Source organism: Anthonomus grandis, chromosome 16 (assembly GCF_022605725.1).
Source record: "Anthonomus grandis grandis chromosome 16, icAntGran1.3, whole genome shotgun sequence".
NCBI lineage: Eukaryota > Metazoa > Arthropoda > Insecta > Coleoptera > Curculionidae > Anthonomus > Anthonomus grandis.
In genome coordinates this window covers 13,953,017-13,973,733 of record NC_065561.1, presented here as the reverse complement: position 1 = coordinate 13,973,733, position 20,717 = coordinate 13,953,017, and the positions used below count along the sequence as shown (strand labels likewise).

The 20,717-nt window shown below is 32.5% G+C and overlaps 1 protein-coding gene across 5 annotated transcripts in view; it reads left to right on the top strand.

Moving 5' to 3' along the window:
* The window catches only part of LOC126745779 (uncharacterized), a 230,574-nt gene that overhangs the window by 112,536 nt on the left and 97,321 nt on the right, over positions 1 to 20,717 (top strand). The window contains exon 1 of one of the 5 annotated variants that reach the window (XM_050453771.1): positions 465 to 622. The exons of the other annotated variants lie outside the window; for them this stretch is intronic. The gene's annotated coding sequence lies outside the window, so the exon portion shown is untranslated. Of the gene's footprint in view, positions 1 to 464; positions 623 to 20,717 lie in introns of those variants that run through there. 5 annotated transcript variants of the gene reach the window in all.

The window sequence follows — 20,717 nt, the reverse complement described above, 5'->3', positions numbered from 1 at the left end:
TAAAACTTATTTAGGGATTATTAAACAATCTACCTTTACTTACAATATAAGTCAGTAATTTATTTTGATAAAAGAACAAATCAAATTCGTAAAAAAGCATTTATTCTAATAAAACTTTATCTACTGAGTAAACACCTCATTATCTAACGAACTATTTAAAAGATACTTACACTTAAAGAAATCATGCAAATACAAAGCCCACTAAAACCTAATAATAAAACCTTATAAATATGCAAAGTTGACCTTGTATTGTTCCTATCTTTTTTTAACTTAAAAGCTATTAATATATATATTTTTTTGAAACTTAAAATCGTATTGTACGCATAGGATCTGTCTGGCGCCAATCGCCATTTAGTACTTGCGCATTGGTTCATCTTATATTTTGTTTATTAATGTGACGGCATCACTAATGGCGTCATGCGCAGACATTACTCGTACCATAACACGGTGCGTATTGTGGTCGTTAGTCTATAGTACATATTAGTTAGTATACGGGCAACTGTCGCGCAATCTAGTCGTGAATAGCCGATTTAGGCAGCTTCTGTGATTGATTTCTAGTGAATTTGTGATGGGATTTTAATATTGTTTTATGTGTTGTCGGAAACTTTTATCTTTTAACGAGGTAATTTAATAGATAATAGCTTATGGAAGTAAAATGTTCTTGATTTGTTTTAACGTTCTTGCTCTTAGTGCTTTTTTTTCAAAAAGGCTTTGAAAATCTTTTTTAAGAAAGTCTGAAGAATTGAATGTTTTTTTTGGTTAAGGGCACCTTTAACTAAGTTTTTTTTAAACATCTTTAAAAAAAATTACACTATGTTTCATGTTATTATTGTCTCTTAAATGAATTTTCTATTTAGAATTTTATTATTTATTTATAGCTTATAATTTGTTTTTAGGTACTAAAAAAATATGTTTTTAGAATTAGTCGATTTTTTTTCAATTGTTCCATATAAATTTCAAGCCATTTCTTAATTTTTTGTTACAGTATTTTATTGTATCTGAATTTTTTGTAAAACGTTTATTTCTAAATTGAAAATTAACTTCAACTTTTTAGTTTTTTAGGGTCTTTTGGACAATGTTTTTGAAAGTAATTTATAATTGTAGAAAGCGATTTTCTCTGGTTTAATTACAAATATTAACAGGATTTCTTTAAACCTCGAAGCTATTTTATAATAGTTTTATAAGAGTTAGTATAAATGGCTCTTTGGAAACGAATACTTAACTCTTACTACAAATATTTTGCTTTCGAAGGATATTTTTCACTAAATTTTCTAGTTTTTTAAAGACCATCTAAAAAGAGTTATTACATGAAGAAAAAATCCGTTATGAGGAATAATTTACTATCTACTTACTTTATCTACTACTACAGAACCCGTTTTCCAAACAAGATTTAATACTCGTATAGAATTCAAGTTATTGAAAAAGATTAAAACGTTATTAAGTTTTTAAATTATTCTTTGAACTACAACAAGTCCAAATACCTATGTTTAAAATAGTTTTGCTCTTTAAGAGGGCTCTTAAGGTAACTTCTAATTTTAAAAAAATTATCCTCGATTAAGGATTAGTTTAACTAAAGCACTTTTCGAGTAATTTGTATACGTAATTTGCGGATCTTTTAATAACATTTTAAAATCAATTAAAAACTAAAAAAAAGTGTTATTTGGTATAATTTTATAGGTTAACAAGTTTCATCGGGTAAATACTTTCTATGCTAGAACCAATTTTTACCGCCAAGCATTAGATTTGATATTGTGTGTATGTATGTATACAGGTTGGGGAATTAAAAATTACGCATTGTCTAAAATAATGTCAACACCGTTTCCTCTTGTTGAGGAGTGCTATCATTATTTAGGTTTTTTTTTCAATGCAAATCTGCTGATGGATGATTACTGTTACCTGGTTGTGTCGCCATTTTTTCAACTATTTTCTATATCATCGTTTAATTTTTTAAATAGTGTTTGGATCCGCTGGAAATAGAGTTTTTCTTTTGTAATGTCTCTAATTATACCCGAAAAACCTAATTTAACTCCCATTTTCTTCTGATTTTCAGATTAAGATAGGGATATATAAATGAGAATTCGATTTTTCTACCTATTTTCTATATCACCGTTTTATTTTCTATGTAGTATTTGGATCAGCTGTAAATAGTATTTTTCTCCCATAATGTATCTGGTTATACCCGAAAAACATCATTTTATTCTTATCTTTTTTTTATTTTCAGATTGACATAGGGATATATAAATGAGAATTCGAATTTTCCAACTATTTTTTAGATCATCGTTTCATTTTCTAAATAGTGTTTTGCTCTGCTGGAAATAGTGTTTTTCTCCCGTAATGTATCTAATTGTACCCGGAAAACCTCATTTTATTCTTATTTTCTTTTTATTTTCAGATTGAGATAGGGATATACAGGGTGTTTCAAAAGTCATAGTCCAAACTGAAAGAGGGGGTAGGGGAGACTATTTGGAATCACAATAACCCTCTATGTTGTTATCCGATTTTTGATGGTTTAGAAGTTATAGCTGTTTTTCAGTTTTTTTCTATAATTTACTTCTGGCTTAAAACATTATTTTTTTCTATGTCTGGGGCTTTATTTTTTAAATATATTTTTTTGTTTCGCTGCAGAAAATCTTGTTTAATTTGTTTTTGGATTCTTCAAAAATGAATTTTAACAATTTAATGCAGCACTACACAGTACACAAAGACCTACAGGAATTTAAACCAATGTTTAAAAACTTCCTACTATTTCTAGTCTTTCAGTAAAAACATTTACCTTATAGTGTTTATTATTTGATCAATGTATGTTAGAAAATTTTTAGAAAAATGAAACGTAAAAGAAATAAAATCATATCACATTTTTTGCTTGCATACCACAAATTTGGTATTATTTAAGTGCGCTTGACCTTTAAATTGGAATTCAGAATGCTATCAAGAGCCACAAACAAAAATGGTATTCTCACATGGACCATTTTAAATAGCCAAACCGACTATTGTTGGTATTTTCTGTATTGTTTTCTGTTTGTCTTTAGCGAACGTGTTATTCGATTTTTTTTCTGTTTTCTGTAAAGTAATAATTAATCTGCATCGAGATGTGCGGTGGGAACGCTCGTCTTGCTGCAAGAGAGTATCGTGATCGTTATCCGGATCGTGAACGCTTTCCCGATCACAGAGTGTTCATACGAGTACATAACTCATATTTGCGGGGAGAAATACCTGGTGATGTACAACAAATAGGCAGACCGCGGTTGGATGATTAAGAGGTGCTTGCTCTGATAGAGGCAGACCCTTCTACAAGTATTCGTAGAATTTCTAGAGCTACTGGATTAGCTATAGCTAACATCGCATGTTGCAGAGGAACAACCAGCAGCCATACCACGTGCAACGTGTTCAAGCCCTATTACCCCGTGACTACGCGCCTATAGTAGCATTTTGCAGAGAAATGCTTCGACGCTGTCTTTTTTTGCCGGACTTTTTTGACTGCATTTTGTGGTCCGATGAGTCTTCATTTCAAAGACTTGGTATATTTAATACTCACAATCTTCACTATTGGGCTGTAGAAAATCCGAGAATAATAAGGTAATATTGCTTCCAGTACCAATTTGCTGTAAATTTGTGGGCAGGAATTCTCGGTGGTAGGCTGATTGGCCCTTTCGAGTTACCGGTCAAGAGCTAGCTACCTAGATTTTTTAGAATACCAACTTTATGATCTTTTGGAAGATGTGCCTCTGGAATTACGGGCAAGAACGTGGCTGCAACACGACGGAGCGCCAGCGCATAGTGCAGGAATAGTCAGAGACTATCTAAATGGTGCTTACCCAGATCGTTGGATAGGCAGAGGAGGAGTGGTATCGTGGCCGCCGCGCTCACCTGACCTTAATCCTCTTGACTATTTTTTATGGGGATACTTTAAAGAACTTGTATACCAAACGGAAAATAATACTGAAAATCAGCTTCGTCAAAAACTGCGAGATGCAGCAACAAGTTTAGGAAACAATGCTCGAGCATTTAGAAACTTAAAAAGAAATTTTATAAGACGATGTCGTTTGTGTATAAGAGCCGGCGGCGGCCATTTCGAACATCTTTTTTAAATAAATGCCAATGAAATATTCTAAGTTTTATTTTAGCTTTTATTTCTTTTACGTTCCATTTTTCTAAAAATTTACTTAACTTATATTAAACAGATAAATACCTTTAAGTTAAACGTTTCTATTGAAAGGCTATAAGTTGTAAGAATTTTTAAAACATTGGTTTAAATTCTTGCAGCGCCTTTCTGTACTGTGGTGCCTCATTAAAACGATATAATTTGTTTTTAAAGAAACCACAAAATAATTAAACATGATTTTCTGTAGCGATAATACAGATTTTTTTTATGATATACTTTTATTAAAAAGACTTGACATTTTTTAAATAAAATACTAAAAAAATATATTTTTTAAGCCAGAAGTAAATTATAGCAAAAAAGTGAAAAACAGCTATAACTTCTAAACCATCAAAAATCGGATAACAACATAGGGGGTTATTGTGATTCCTAATAGCCTCCCCTACCCCTCCTTTCAGTTTGGACCATGACTTTTGAAACACCCTGTATAAATAAGAATTTGATTTTTTTCACCTATTTTCTATATCATCGTTTCATTTTTTAGGTAGTGTGTGGCTGGAAATAGTGTTTTTCTAAAATAAAATACACCTTGGTAAATATTAAAATGTGCCAAAATACTCGAAAATAAATGCAAAAATATATCACCAAAAGGATATAAAAATAATGGTAAGGAAAAATGTTCACTTACAGTAAGGTTCTTGCCAAAATTTCCAGTTGTCTCTTAGCCTAATTTCCTAAAGGAATCGATTTTTCTATTCCCAGGACCTAAACTATAGCCTGTTCTCAATCCGGGGCTTCAATTGGATCGCTGCAGGTACTTCCGACGATTCTTGTTCTTTGAAGGTTTCTGCAGGTCTTCTTTCAGCTTCCAGGGATCGTAGCGGTCTTCAAACCGTAGAAACGGTCCCAAATATGGCGATTTTTGTCCAATATTGGAAAGACCGAACTACCGACTGCGCCAATTATAGGACAACAACCAGCATTTGCTTTTTTAAAAAATGAATTTATTGAGAACAGGGACTAACTAACTTACAACTAACTTAATTGATAGATAATGACTACATCGATTACTATGATAATAATTGTTGCTCTTGTCTATTACATCATATTTATAGGTTCTACAAATGATGACAATACAAACTAAGCTATTTGTAAATAAAGTATGCAGGGTCGGCATAAGGTGGCGGGTTGGTACCCGTGATTCCCGTAATGTGTCTATTTATAACCGAAAAATATTATTTTATTTCCATCATTTTCTTATTTTCAGATTGAGATAGGGATATATAAATAAGAATTCGATTTTTCCAACTATTTTCTATATCATCGTTTTATTGTCTAAACTCGTAAGTAGTATTTGGATCGGTTGATAATAGTGTTTTTCTTCCGTAATACGTAAAATTATACCCGAAAGACATGAACTTTTTTAATTTTCAGATTGAGATAGGGATATACAGTGAGAGCCAAAAGTCCGGAATAAATTCATTTAAAATTCAGGGGTATGTTCAAAAAAAACGCTCGGACACGTTGATTTTTATTTTTAACTGCGGGTTTTCTTACTATAATTTTATTTATACAGGGTGGTCCAAAAATAAGTTACGACCATCAACTTCAATTTTTGAAATGGAAATACCTATTTTTTATTCTGTATTCTTAAAGAACAGAAAATTCTAGACATATTTCATGTACGATGTCCTATACCTATCTTCATTTGTTTTTGAGTTATTGACAGTTGAAGATCGGCATATTTGCACTTTTGACATGTTATAAAATTCAAACGGTTAGACATAGACAAATGCGGTTTGCACTTTTAATTGCAGCTTTTTTAAAACCTTTTTTAAAAACTAAAGATTTAAAAAAACCTTTTTTTTTAATCTGTTGACACTAGCTAGTAAGTGTCAACAGGTACTGAGAAATTTACGGTTGAATTTCTAAAAAAACATTCAAAATATTAATGTATTTAATCAAAAGTATTGTATAAACGTTGAACAAAAAGAAACTATTTTAATCTAGACCGAATTAAATGTTCAAATTGAGCCCCATTAACTTCTTGACAGTAAGCGAGTCTTAATTCGAATTCTCTCAGAATCTCTTTTCTTATATTATTTCTCAATTCTTCTAAATTGTTGGGTTTATTTACATACACTCTATGCTTTAAATAACCCCGCAAAAAGAAGTCCAAAGGAGTCAAGTCGGGGGACCTAGCAGGCCACTCCAATTGACCCCTTCGCCCAATCCATCGACTCGGAAATACCTCACTTAAATATTGGCGCACGGCGGCTCTGCTGAAGTATGGCGGCGCGCCATCTATGACTCTTGTCATTGATAATGCCGGCCCAAACATTCACAGATTGAGGATATTGGGTATGAGCTTCAATCACCCAATTTGGATTGGAGGAAGACCAGTAACGGCAGTTCTGTCTGTTCACTGTACCATTGAGGCAGAAGGTCGACTCGTCAGAAAAAATTATTCTACGAGTAAAAAGACGGTCGTTATGGCAGACATTCATAATAGTTTCGCAAAACTCTAATCGACGATCTGTATCATCTTCGTTAAGTTCGTGGATTAATTGTAATTTATAGGGATGATATTTTGCCTTTTTCAAAATCTTTCTTAAAGATGTTTTTCCAACATCGTTATCTAGTGCTGCCTGTCTAGTCGGTGTATGAGGATTTTCTTCAATGGACATAACAATATTTAACCTCTTTTCCTCGGAAATTGAGGGACGACCCGATCTGGGTCGATCTCTGACGTGACCTAATTCCCTAAATTTTCTTTCTAGTTTGCTAACGGTAGACTGAGATATTGTCTTATCAGGATACTTGGTATTAAACATTTCACAAACCTGGTGTTGGGTTCCAATGCGATCACCACATCCTATCATAATTAGTATTTCTATTCTCTCAGTTTCACTTAACTTATTTATCTTTTTAGGCAATATTAAATTTTACAATAAACAAGGATAAGACTGCTTGATACCTGTCACTTCAAAAAATTATGACAACATCATTGCAACAATGGATGAAAAAACACAAAAAACAAGGTTACCTTAGTAAGGGTGTTACATAGTTGCATGAATTATTGTACGTTTAGAAATTCAACTGTAAATTTCTCAGTACCTGTTGACACTAGCTAGTTAGTTTAAGGTTTTAAAAAAGCTTCGATAAAAAGTGCAAACCGCATTTGTCTATGTCTAACCGTTTGGATTTTATAACATGTCAAAAGTGCAAATATGCCGATCTTCAACTGTCAATAACTCAAAAATAAATGAAGATAGTTATAGGACATTGTACATGAAATATGTCTAGAATTTTCTGTTCTTTAAGAATACAGAATAAAAAATAGATATTTCCATTTCAAAAATTGAAGTTGATGGTCGTAACTTATTTTTGGACCACCCTGTATACATAAAATTATAGTAAGAAAACCCGCAGTTAAAAATAAAAATCGACGTGTCCGAGCGTTTTTTTTAACATACCCCTGAATTTTAAATGAAATTATTCCGGACTTTTGGCTCTCACTGTATAAATGAGAATTCGATTTTTTTACATATTTTCTAATCATCGTTTCATTTTCTAAATAGTGTTAGGATCAGCTGAAAATAGTGTTTTTCTCTCGTATTGTGTCTAATTATACCCGGAAAACCTCATTTTATTCCCATTTTCAGATTGAGATAGGGATATAAATATAAATGAGAATTCGATGTTTCCACCTGTTTTCTATATCATGGTTTGATTTTTCAATAGTATTTCCAGGCGTATTTCTTCTTTTAAATCTTCTAAACTCGTTGGTTTAGTGACATACACTTTACTTTTTAAGTATCCTCATAAAAAGTAATCGAGGGGAGTTAAATCTGTCGATCTTTTAATTGATGATGTTAAAAGATAATATTTTACTACAGCTGTTACATTTTTTTATTGACTCTTTCAGCATCCTTTAACTTTCTTTAATCATCAGTATATAAAAAGTGATCGACTATTCAAAGAAGTAATTAGGCCGACAAAATAATTTATGTGCAGGGCTGTAATTAAATATCCAGACATTTATAAAGGTTAGGTACCTGACACATTGTCGATAATAAGCTTCATTCGAGATCCCTTTATTGCTGCATTGACCTCCACTGAACAAACAGGAGTTAATAAAATGTTGAACTTTACCTTTTCTTGTGAATAGCTTTTTTTTAAATATTTATTATGACATCAGTCATTTATTACATTAATTGCTTATTAAGTACAAATTATATAGGACATAAAATAACCTAAATAGATAAGATGTAGACATGAAAATCGTTATCTTAAATTATTTGATTGTAAATTTTGAAAACAAATTATGGTAAACCTATGAAAGTTATTATTTTTAATGCTTTTGCTATTAAAAAAAATATGAAATTTTCTAAACATTCTATTTAAATTAGCATTAATCCTTGTTAAGTGATTTCCAAGTCAGGTCCCAGGCAGTAATCAAGTTATAAATTTGCAAATTACTTAAGCAAATATTAATTTTAGCATAATGTATAAACAAGAGATTCGGCCGATTAAAATTGCAAACAGGGGCGACATGAGACTGTCATCCATCCTAGTCTTTTTTATGACATAAATAAATCATTTAAGTCAGTTAAATTTAATAAAAATGTAACCTAAGAAGATCTTGTGCCAATATGGTACATAAAAAACATATACAGTAGTTTCTCGGGTATAATTAGACAGATTAGGAAATAAAAACATTATTTCCAGCCGATCCAAATACTACCTTATAGCGTAACGGTTTTCCGAGAACTTGATCGAACATTATGCATAATATTTGACAATTAAGAAAGCATTGGTAAGAGTAAATAATTAAAAAGAAATTCATAATTTTATAAGTGCATTTAAAGTTACATATCTTAATCAGAAATTCCAGAATTGTAGTTCAAAGGAGGAGTAAAATAAATATTCACAAAAACAAAATCATTCCAGGTCACCTAAGAAATGTTGACGAATAAATATTTTACTTAAATAAGACAGAATAATAAAAGTACTAAGACCTAAGACTATTCGTACTTTTAAAAGAAATGGAAACTAGCGAAGGTTTGGCTCTGGCTAGAGTTAATAAATCTGCCGAATTAAGTCAATCAAGATCAATTTTGTCAAACTCTTTATAGATTTAATATTATTTCCTCTAAACAGTTGAGAGTTAGAGCCCGATATAGTTATCCGCTACTATGTGATATAATGGTCGATAGTATCACTTTTTAAGATTCTGGGAAAGCAATTGTCTCTCTCTTGAGTAATATCGAATGTGCACTATTCACCAATAAGGGTATTATTTTATTATGGTGATATTATGTTCTAGTACTTTTCGCACTATACAGGGTGGTCCATTTAACTTGAGACATCGCAATATCACGAAAACTAAACACGTATCCAGAAAATGTTTCATGTGAAGTTTGAATGGTTTCCAGGGGGCCATAAAATGACGTCATTGATTTAACCTTGAGTGGACGTCTTCAAGGTCAAATGAAGGTTAACTTCATTTTTTTGCATAGAAACCTCTATTTTTTTTAATAGTATCTGATTTAGCGTTAAAAAATAAGTAACTTTCATCTGACACTTTTTTACATGCGACCTCTCCTTTTCAAGATATTAAAACTTCATTCTTTTACGATTTTTTTTTCTTGACAATGACATTTTTTTGCCCTTGTAGGTAGTATCTGATGATCTATCAAAAGGAGTGAAAGTATCTTATTATAGAACTTTATTATCAACAGAATCGAAAACTTGAAAATAAAACGTACAAAGTTCAAATAAAAGAAATTGAAACAAAAAAAAGAGACTCAAGGTCAAACCAATGACGTCATTTTATGGCCTCCCTGGAAACCATTCAAACTTCACATGAAACATTTTCTGGATACATGTTTAGTTTTCGAGATATTGCGATGTCTCAAGTTAAATGGACCACCCTGTATGAGCTGTACCCAACACCACTGCTCTTCCGAGGTAATTTTAGAGATAAGTCCAATTGCATCGATGATAATAGGGATAAATTTGATAAGCATGTTCCATATTTTCTGTATTTCTACTTGTAACTTTCTACCGTCTATAGTGGAAACCAATGCTTCATTCGTTCCCCCCATTTGTCAAATCATGTGAATATGAAAATTAGTCATAACATCTTTGAGTTAAGAAACTTTGCAGAGTGTTGATGATTTGATTCGCTATTCACAATAAGTAAATATTAAATTATATTTCATTGTCCAATAAAGTACCAGATTCCTATTTACGAGAAAATCGAAAATCCATATTAAAGATCTTAAATGTGATACGCTTATTAATTTGATAATCGTTCAAGATAGGATTACTAGTTCTGTAATATGACGGCACACATCATTTACATTTAATCAGATAATTAGGCTCAACTCGTTTCTAGTATATCTTTAAGTCAACAGTTATTAACCTAACTTATGGCAAAAAATGCCGTTCGCAATGTTGTTAATAAAAAAGTTAAAAAAGAGATTTGTGCATTAAAATTAAACAACATATAAAGTTCTTTTCGATGAGTTGGTTTCAACAAAGTGATTTGACTAGTTGAAAATCCAAATAAATTAGACAATTTGTGTATAGTGGACCATCTGATCGAAAAGTGAAATCTGCATTTTCTATTACGAATCCTACCTGACCAACTGACGAAAAAATGAGCAAGATTTACCGAAAGCGAAATTATGCCGATGAAGAAGTCAACAGCGAAATTTGAAGAAAAAAAGGAAATAGGTGATTTACTAAACCTGATAGATACCTCAAAAATAGTGTTATCATGATCGACTGTATCAAACGTTTTAGTTAAGTTCATAAATATTACAAGACTTTTTTATATTATAAATTGAAGTTACTAAGATTCAGTACTTAAAACCTTTTGCTCTTTTCTATGGATTTTTTTTATTTCTTTGCTAGATTCAGCACAACAGCAGTTTCTGCAAGTGGGCTTTGTATACCACCTATGTTTTTATTTCCCCGAAAGAATTATAAAGATTATTTTATTCGGGGTGGACCACCCGACTGTATTGGTACAGCAAATTCATCCGGATGGATGACAAAAGATAGCTTCCTTTTGTTCATGAGGCATTTCATGAAACATGTGAAACCGACAAAGCAATCACCAGTTCTTCTGTTGTTAGATAACCGCATATTTTAGCTATATCAGTGTTAAATTTGGCGAAATATAATGGTATTGTTTTATTATCGTTTCCGCCCCACTGCTCGCATCGGCTACAGCCATTAGATGTGGGTGTATACGGCCCGTTCAAGAAATACCTATCTTCTGCCCAAGATGCCTCCATCGATTATTAATTCAGCTTACCCCCTTGCAATGTGTCCTAACAATATTATAAATTCTTTTAAAAAGAGTGGCATTTTTCCTTATAATCGGGACGTATTCTCAGACATTGATTTTGCTCCAGCATATGTCACAGATCGACCATTTCCCCCAACGGAAATGACAATCAGGACAACCAACTTCTTGAGAATGCACCACAAGTCGTCAATGAAAATCTTCAAGGACTCATTTTTGATGAATCTTCTTAACAACCCAATGAAAATAGTCAATATCCTGCCCTTAATGAAAATGACCAATCGCAAAATAAAGAATATAAAAAAAATATAAACAATGCTGAAAATCCAATTGCTGGACCTGCCAGGAAAGAAAACATTTTCTCCACACATAGTAAAACCCCTTCCCAAAGCAGGACCTCGAACAGGATCGACAAAGGGCAGAAAACGTAGATATACCGCTGTGCTCACAGACACTTCCGAGAAGGACGCCCTAGAGTAGGAACAGGCAACAATAAGTCAGAAAAAGATGAAACCAGTTAAAACGCAAAGCAAATTAAAAGAAGGGTTTACTCAAGGAAGAAGAATCAAGACTCGAATTCCTCAACCGATTCGGAGGATGACTGCGTTTGCCTAATATGTTGCGATTCATATTCACAGAGCTTACCTTCAGAGGAATGGGTGCAATGTAGAACCTGCAAAGAGTGGGCTCATGACAAATGTATTACGGGTGATTCAAAATGGTTTATCTGCCTTAACTGTGACAGTGATATGGACTAAGTTTTTCGTTCTTTAACAGTTCCTTGCTCAGTTGTTTACCTTTTAAAAATGTAGTTCACTTCTTACTTCTACTTAAACGTATTAAAAGCAGCCTTACTTACGTAGTTTCTATTCTATTCTATCACGGCACAACTTACCCCATGGGCGTCACTTTCTACCCCATGCATGGGGTTAAAAGTGCCATTTACCAGAATCCATAAAAACTGATAATACCAGTGTTTTTCTTCACGTTAGATTTTTGTGGCAAGCCAGTTTATTAACTTAAGGTTACAGTTACCACAGGAAATAAAAATGAAAAAGAAGTGACCTCTCAAAGTTTTTTAAAACCAATTTTTACTAGAAATGGCACTTTTATCCCCGGTCTACCCTAGTTGTTTGGGTTAGATCACAAATCCTGAACTAGTGGAAATCTGAATCAACCAATTCATCAGTGACGTTATTTAGGGCACTACTTTTAAGACCCTTACTCGTTAGGTTCTTCTTTTTCTTCTTCTTCTTCTTTCCTGGTTTGGACCCAATGAAACAACAGAAGTTTGCAAAAAAGATCAAAATGTTGAATGGGCGGCACTGTATGATAGTAAAAACGTAGTCAAACACATAAAAGCCAACCGAATCGAAAAACCATAGTTTGATAAAGATAGAATTTCTTGAGAGACCAGATGGCAGAAGATAAGAGTTCAGCAGTTTTTGGATGCACAAGATCGTAGGAAATAGCGAGTAATAGTTGTTGCATAGATATAGTGTTTTCTTACATATAGTGTAGAATAGTGTTTGCATAGATAGTCGTGTGTGTACGGTGATGCCGGTGTCAAAGGCTCAGATGCAGAAGATTATTATTATGAATATTATACATTTATGAAGCTTGCTTCTTAGAAAGATACATTTTATCTTAGGATAATATCACAAGCACTTGCAGCAATTAGCAAGCTTTGTTAAGTGATGCGTTTTTTGCTTCAACTTCAAGAATACTGTTGACATGACAAACTGTGTCGAACGCTTCAGATAAGTTCATAAATATCGCAAGGCTTTTCTCTTTACATTATCAATTATTAATAAGGTTCAGAAGTTCTAACCTTTAGTCCACTTTTATTCTCTAAAACGATTTTTTAAACTCTTTTTAAATGTTCTCTAAAAAGATTTCAATAGCTTAAAACATACGCTTCATAAATAAGAGTGTTCATAATATATTTGTCTATTAAATTAAACTGACATAAATGGATTTATCTGATAAGAGTCGAAACCAAGGGGCCATTGTAGTAATAACCTTGTAACGTTTAGACTATACCTAATTTATTTCAGTGCGATGCAACTGTTATACAATTGGTATGCATTATCAATAATGGATGACTATGGGAATCAAGGTTAGGTTGTTTCGTGCAAAAACGTTTGTTGCTGTATAAAGTTAAATTTCAAAAATGGTATCTTAATCCTAAATAGGAAAAGGTTGTTTGATTGGATTCATAGTAAGACCAATCAGATAACAAATCGGAAACAAACGTCATCTCCCTTTTGTAATATTAAAGGAAATGGCAATTTTTTATTGATTTTCGGCTGTTCTAATGCGATAACGCAAATGTCCAAGCTCAATACTGTTTTGCGTGTCAACCATGATTTAAAACTAAAAATAAAAACAGAGCATTTGCATTTATTTTCAAAACGCACTGAATTCTCATTAAAATGTACCAATTAAGTCCATAAAAAGCATTTTCCAATGGCTGTCAGATATGTTTAAATATATAGTGTGTATGTGCGTTTAATTACGGATATAAATAAATACAGTCAAGGATAAATTTTAATTTAACACTGACCTACGCAATACTAAAACTCGGTAGGAAACAAATTAAAACAGTGACTGAATTGGTGGTAGTGCCTGCAAAAGATGAGCACTTATCACTGTATAGAATAGCGAAGAAGATGACGGATCCGGCGCTTTAGACGATTACATCTATCAACTATTCCGCGACATAGAAAAGAACTTTTTAAAAAAAGTTGTTCATATAATCTAGCCAATAAAAAAAGAAAAAAAATAAAAATAAATATATATGTAATATTTTTTTCATTCGTAATATATATGTATTTATCCTGACATTAATTCTTTTCCTCCCATTTCCCGTTCCTTATCCCTTAATGCATTAAATATGTGTATATGTGCTTGCTTCATGCTGCTTGCATTTTTAACTTATATTATCTAACAAGTTTTTTTTTCACTTTAAAGCGTCATTCTTATATTTTGTTATATTTGTTTATAGGTTGGGCCTAAACAGTTTCTGGCATCGCCTGAAGGCTGCATTGACATGGCCTTTTATTTTTCATGTTCTATTACTATTTTCCGTATATATTACTGTAAATCTGCCATAAAAAATAAAAAATTTTATTTATTATTATTATTATTAATAAGACTCTCCTGGTATGATATTATCCATGAGGAAGACTCATATGAAGGATTTAAAGCCAATATGAACCAAAGTGCAGTATAACTAACAAATAGCTCTTTTGAAACTAACAATGCAGGCCTTAACAATATTATTTCTAATAGATATATTTGATGAGGTCAAGATCACTTCTATATTCTACTCAGACCATCATATTCAAATTTGTCAATTTAGTTAAAAAAAATTTTTTATACACTATGTAACCCTTCTAGGAATATATAAAAAACTATTAATTCTCATGAAAAATAAATGAATGACAAGAAATTAATCCATGCAGCTGATTTGTCACGAGAGACCTGGAGGATTATAAATAAAAATAGAAATATTTCCATCAATAGTCCTGTGATGATGCAAATGGTAATAATATCAAAGATCCAAGTTTAATATCTAATGCCTAAAATTTATCATCATCTGATTAATGAATCTTTTGAATCAAGGGAATTTCCAGATCTGATTAAGCTGTCTAAGTGTATTCCTATTTTTAAAGCAAAAGAATTGAGAAGAGACATTTCTAGTTACAGAACCATATGTATTCAAAGTCATCTGCCAATAATTTTTTAACTCTAGATTACTGGAATATGTAAAAGCAAACAAATACATCACTAGGGGACAGCATGGATTTCTACCAAATAAATCGACAGCCACTAAAACATCTGAGTTTTGAGATTATTTATTATGATAAGTAAGACGGTGTGAGTCTTTTTTATAACTTAAGCCGTGTTCTACTAAGGCAAGTTATTTCAATCTATTATTAAGGAATCCAGTTTTTTGTGAATTTTTATAAAAGAAGTTATTTGTATAGATCATAGCTTATTAATTTGGCTTGATGAGAAGACTGTAATTAAAAGACCAACCACTAAGTTTTCCAGGTATACCAGGTAACCTGGATCAAAAGCTTTACTTGGGAATGCCACATTGACAAGATTTGGACCATTATGTTTTCTAATAAGACAAATTAGAGGATAGACAGGTTAGGAGATGCTGAGAATCGTTTATCATGGACTGATACAGGCTGTCCTGCAATTTGGCCTAATTTCTTCAAAAAAAGATTTAGAAAGAAGCTGTGACGTTCACCAGTATAAAACACGGGATGTTGAAGAACTTAGATTGCCGTTCTCTAGACACAGAGTAGGACGAAATTCTCCCTTGTATATGTGCACTAAATGCTTTAACAAAGTAAACGCTATTCTAGGGGTAGAGGTGCATCACAAAGAGCTTAAATTAGAACCAAAAACATTCCTCTTGGAAAATATTTTATATTTAGTCCAGGAATTTCTTGATTCTTGAATCTGTCACTGCTCAATATCAACGATTCTAAAAGTTTTATCATGTGTAGTATAAGTGTGTACTCGATTTATAAATTACCTTTGTAATTTTTGGGTTATAATATATTGGTTTAATTTGACTTGATGCACTACACCCGCGAACAGACGTCGACATACTCTATTTATTTATTTATGCGTTCTAGTTATAGGATTGTGCTGTCCATAAGAACTACTATCAAAATTTACTATTTAAAAGATAATCACAATCAGTCATGCCAGGTATTAATTTAAAAATAAAACACAAGTCTGCATTATTACGCCTTAACTCAAGTGGGTCCAAAGAGAGAACTGACATGACCGACTTGTATTAGTACATAACGTATTAAAAGAACAATTTCTTAAGAATTTATTTTAGATTTTCTCAATATTTTCAATATGCGATTTATAAAATGGAGACTATACGGAACTAACATACTCCAAACTAGAACGGACCAACGAACAGTACAGAACTTTATAGACAGAGCATGAGAAGTCTTGACTGCATCTCTATATCCCAAGACAAGAAGTAGGCAGAAGACACATGACGAATCTCGAAAACATCTATAATATTGCCAAAGTGAGACTCTCGAAGTATCTAAAGTTGAAAGAGAAAGACAAATACCTAGGCGTGGTGAACCGACAGTGCTAACAACAAACAGCAACTCTTATTGAATTGAACTCAAATACGAAAGAACCTAAAACAAATAGAGTCAAAAATATAAATGAAAAAGAAGGGATAACAGAAAAGCTAATAAAACAAAAATCCTGAACATTGGCAATGGCATAAAGTGTAGAATTTTTCTGGCTGCCCTATCTTGGCTCAAATAGAATTCCTTGGCATCAAAGTGGTAAAGCAACTACTTTGAAATATATTATGTAAGCAGCACTACATATGATATCAAAGTGAAAGACAAGTAAAACGAACACGAAGCAAATTCAATAAGTCAGACTTACACCAGATAACACTTATATGAGATGAGAAAACAGACAGAGAAGTGAAAGCCATTAACCTGGCACTGAGAGAAAAGCAAGCAAAACAATGCCTTATAATAGACATTGCTGATCCATCAGACTACAACATCATACAAAAAGAAGCAGAGAACAAGTCGAAATACAACTCGAAATGCAAAGAATGTGGATCGTTCACACTGAATCGGAGCAACAATTTCCAAAGTCACAGCTTACGTACAAAGAAAGATAGGTTAATAAGAACAACTATCTATTAGAAAATACAGAGCACACTACCCAAACGCACCAATAAACGAGCTATCTTACCAAAAAACAGTTAATTAATCTAGAAAAAGCAAGCTTCGCCTATCTAAAAGCAGTGGCACAACCCAGGTGCAGAAGAACTGGCTTGTGAATTGAAAGTGGCAAATGACGATCCACCTGTAAGAGAAATTATGTAGAACTTGAAGAAACCTGACAATCAAAGAAACTGCATGGAATTACAGCACTCACAAAATACCTCTTATGGCAGAAGAAGTGGACACACAATTGTCAACTTAGTAGGAGTAATATCTATCTATAAATTGAAAAATTCTACCTTTGGTCTCTTTTTGCTCTCTGGAACAAATTTTTTGAATCACTATTGATGTTTTCTAATCGTAATGATTAGAATTTTCTCTAAAAAGATTTTAATAGCTTTAGACATGAACTTGCAGACTATACAAGACATACCAAAAACTATGTATAGTTTATTTGCCAAGATAAGCATCCGATAAACAAACCAGAGACTATGCAGCATTTGTCAGCAGGGTGCTCATATCTAGCTCTGCGGGATCACAAGTCATACGAGTCTAAGCTATACTATAAATACGAATCAAAGGACTTAATGGAGAATGGCAATATAGGAATAGCCTGCAACGGAACAATCATAATAGTACACAACTAGTCTGATTCAGATTCACAAATGGTCTGATTGGATTTTCCTGAGAAGTACATGAGGGTCAGAATAAATTATTACTGAACAGTTTAAAATTGTGATCTTGGTTGGAGAAAGGAGTTTGAGATGGAACTCTGGAACACCCAGAAATTTGACAACTAAACAATTTCTGAATTAAAGAAGTTGTTTGAGAAGGTGGATTTATTTTATATTTATGGCGTAGATCTAGATCCAAATAATAGGACATTTATTAGGAATTATTTTATTAAATAACACTAAAGTATGAAGAATCCTTTTTATAAAATTACTCAATTTCAATCAATGGGTTAATGTACTGAAACTAAGGTCTGATGATGCCGCCAGGCGAAACGCGTATCCTAAGTAATAGACGCTACATTTGTGAGACTTGGACTTTCAGTTTTTTTTTGTTACAAAGTCTTTATGAGCTGTATTCGCCTTATGGCTCTCTTAAGTAAGCAGGAATCATATACCACGTCACAAAAGTTAATCCATGATAGTACTTAACTACCACATAGTATTTTTTTAACTGGTTATTCAATATCTGCCTTTGATTGCATATTAATTTCAATTAGATATATGCTAATGATATAAAATCCTAAATCTATATCAAGTAGCAATACCAGATTTTTTGTAGTAGTAGAACACTTAAAGGTTGCATTGCTAATGTTAACACGTAGTAAGTTGTGATTGCTGTTCCTACACTGTCCATGACCAAAAAGAAGAGTTTGACATTTCTTTGGATTATGTTTTAGACGATGATTCAACTGATTGACTTATCGTTGGCTTCCAGAATATTCTTTAAAACGGACAAAAAGTAGTTAGCGAAACAGTCCGCTCAAACGTATTTTAGCTTAGCAACCATTTTGAATGAATATAAAATAAATATCAACGGATCAATTGATTGCCGATGCACTGATACACCTAAACTGGTTGCGATATACCTCGAAGGTTAATAAGCATTATCTCCAAGCATAGAGTACCGAAGAATTGCCAAAGGTATTCTATGATTTCATTTGAGAAAGATCGTTGAATAGTCCAGAGTCACCAGTATCGTTAACTTTTTTGGTTCTCAATTATTTTAATTTTGAAGCAGACATCTTATTTTTTAACAATTTAATATTTAGAATAAGGAGTTTATGTCAAGGAAACAGGTTCGGAAGATGCTCATTACCTGTATAATTTCAATAAGTTAGACAATTCTGAGAACACTCAGAATGGGCCACAAAATTCAGCTTGGCAAAGAAAATCAATCTTCTAAAATGACAAGAAGGATATACCTCTCCTGAGCAGCTTTTGGCTGCAAACTACCCAACGAGTAATGGAGACGCCTATGATAGGAATCACTTTAAGGGATAAAGTTTAAAACGAGGAAATTCAAAGAAGAACTTAAAGTGACTGATGTACTAAGGATGATGAAAGACAGGATAACCAAATATGGACACATTGGATATATATAGAGACGATGGCGAGACGATATCCAAATATTGGAGGAGAGAATTGGATCTGGACTGCTAGGGATAGAAGAGCGTGAAAAGATTTGGATAAGGCCTACATCCAGGAGTGGATAACCACAAGCTGAGAAGAAGAAGACGACAAGTTAGTAAATTGAATTGGAATTAGAAAAAAAAAACTATATCTTCTCCCAAAGATTAGAGGCTGGCTTTTTATCCGAAGTTGAATAGTTCGTACATATATTATTTTTGGTTTCATGACTTTTCTATAATTTTTAAAATATCACTTCACATCTTCTCTCCCCACCCCATGTATCACTACTTCTAAATTTCCATTTTCCACTAATGCCTGTTAAGTTCAAAATAGTTCTTTAGCAAAAGGCTCTTCAGAGCCTCTCGAATCTTTGACCCATCTCTTTGACGACCACAATTTAACCAAATATTTTCATATTTCTTTGCCTTTCTTTAAACATGACTCGTCTCTCTTTAGATACCCATTTAGTGAATCACTCCTCTTATTTGAACAGCCCAATTGCCTCCCCATTATCCTCGAATTATCATTAATAACAAAATGAATAGTTTGTTAACCTCGAGCCTGGCGTGATGATGGATGACGACAATTTTCATTTAGACGAGTGTATTTTCTCCATCACCGTTGTTTCATTAAATGGAAATAACATACCGTTTTGCAGTGAGCAACAGGCCGGCTCGACCTTGGTGACGACCAATTATCAATTAGTGCGCTCTTGACGTCACCGATGGAAAATAGAAAAAAAAAATCTTTTTTGCATATTTTTGTTTGGCCTCGCACGCTTTTATATGCTTGGTTAGTGAGTGATATATTTTGAATCGGATCATCTTGCTTCCTTATTTGGTATTTAATTTAGATAACGTCTATCTTATCTGATTTATAAGTAGTTAGTTAATATGCGAGTTATAAGATCGGATGATCTGTGCAGGAGCTCAATTTTTATTTAATTTAAAGTAATTTATTTTGCAGTGATCAATTATTGTGTCATATCGTTTTAATTACTGTGTCATATTATAAGATGAAGGTAAAAAAAGCCCTATTTCTCCAGAATTTTTTTTTATTTTTATTTTTGGTTTCACGATTAACCGCATCATCAGGTCGAGGACTTAACATCAAACTGGGGAAGGGAGGATAAATGCATTAGGTCCTAATAAGCACGCTCACCAATTAATTTAAAGAAGGTAGTAGTATAGTTAAAGTATAGTTCCAAAATTTTAAAATACAAATACACTTTTAAAAGGTTTCTTTAAAAAACATACACCCGACAACACAGTTAAAACTAAATGAAAACAATAATTATAATTGTCTAATAAAAATCATACAAAGAAATCTTATCTCTAAAAAACTCACAGTTAATTAAGTAGCGGTACTTAATTGATGGAGTGTAAATTTAAAAAAAAAAAAAAAAAACAAGT